Raw genomic sequence first — 1,196 nt, forward strand, 5'->3', positions numbered from 1 at the left:
TTCCACTCGCGGTTCCTTCATGACGTCCACAGCACTTCGATACACAGTGTATGTAGGCCTACAGCCACCTCCTCACTGCCACACCAAGACATAAAAGTAACAGCCAGATAAGGTGGTAGCATGTCGGGTATGGATCATGAGGGCTTATATTCCTGCTCGTCATGAGCTGTGGGTAACGTGGCACTGCCGCGTCATGCAGGCACTACACTACCCCGTGGCACTGAACAGGGTGGGATGTTACCTTGTGCGTGAGGCTGGGAGGTGCTGGAGGTGCTGGAGACGGTGTACCCCAGCGGAGGCGATGACGTGGGCACCTGACGTCCCTGGCGTGGTCGAGTGGTAACGAGCTGGCGCCTGTACGTGCTGTGGTGTGCTGGCACGTGACAACGAGTCCCACTACCGAGCGTCAGGTACCAAACACGGCACCGTACCCGCACTGCCACTCACTGTCGCACTTCCTAAATCCACACAGACCTGCAACCGGGTCCTCCTCACAACAGACTGACTGCCCCAAAGGGCCGCTCTCAGTAAAATGGCTACCCAGCGGCACAAAAATCGATACTGGATGTTAGTGGTAGCGTAGGCTGCCCACCACCGCACTGTGCCCCGTCGCTTCCCGCACTGTCTCGCACGCGCGCTCCCTCACTCACGCTCCTCCCCCCCTCGCTCCTCACTGACGTAACACTCCCACTTCCTCACACTGAATTTACGCCTGGTATATCTTTTTATTGGAGGCTGCACTCTTTACTCACATACCCTCAACGTCCAGTGCACGACTGAGTGTGAGGGGAACTCGTTCTTACCCTAGGCTGGTTACAGACTGCTGGGTGAATGAACGGCCAGTCAAGCATAGAGTGGGAGCCACCACCGGAGTCAAGCGAGACTCCGCGGTCAACTCTGCGGCGCTCTTTTTTCGCTTCTCAAAATTCGCTCGCTCTATATATTCATATAAAATTTATTTTGAAAGTAATCTTAGAAAACCCTTATTATGTCTATATCAACTTACCTATTTTTAGATCTTTCCGTAATGCGCACGAGTATAGTTTCTTAGGAGAGAGGGTTGCGACCAAAAAGCGCGCCCGAGTTGAGGGCAGACGAATTTTCTCACCGAGGCATTATTAGTGGGCTCGGCCGCACTTCCATTTCCGACTACCTGGATCTTCCTGTGACGCTGAGACGTTAATGACGTGGATTTC

The 1,196-nt window shown here is 53.8% G+C and overlaps 1 protein-coding gene across 3 annotated transcripts in view; it reads right to left on the bottom strand.

The window, feature by feature from the left end:
- Positions 1-860, bottom strand: part of LOC113817680 (B-cell lymphoma 6 protein) — a 50,726-nt gene extending 49,866 nt beyond the window's left edge. For 2 of the 3 annotated variants that reach the window (XM_070145362.1, XM_070145359.1), the window contains exon 1: positions 242-623. The gene's annotated coding sequence lies outside the window, so the exon portion shown is untranslated. Of the gene's footprint in view, positions 1-241; positions 624-803 lie in introns of those variants that run through there. The other variant, XM_070145361.1, reaches the window with a different exon arrangement.
- Positions 861-1,196: the final 336 nt, after the last annotated feature.

The sequence above is a fragment of the Penaeus vannamei genome, chromosome 33 (genome assembly GCF_042767895.1).
Source record: "Penaeus vannamei isolate JL-2024 chromosome 33, ASM4276789v1, whole genome shotgun sequence".
Classification (NCBI taxonomy): domain Eukaryota; kingdom Metazoa; phylum Arthropoda; class Malacostraca; order Decapoda; family Penaeidae; genus Penaeus; species Penaeus vannamei.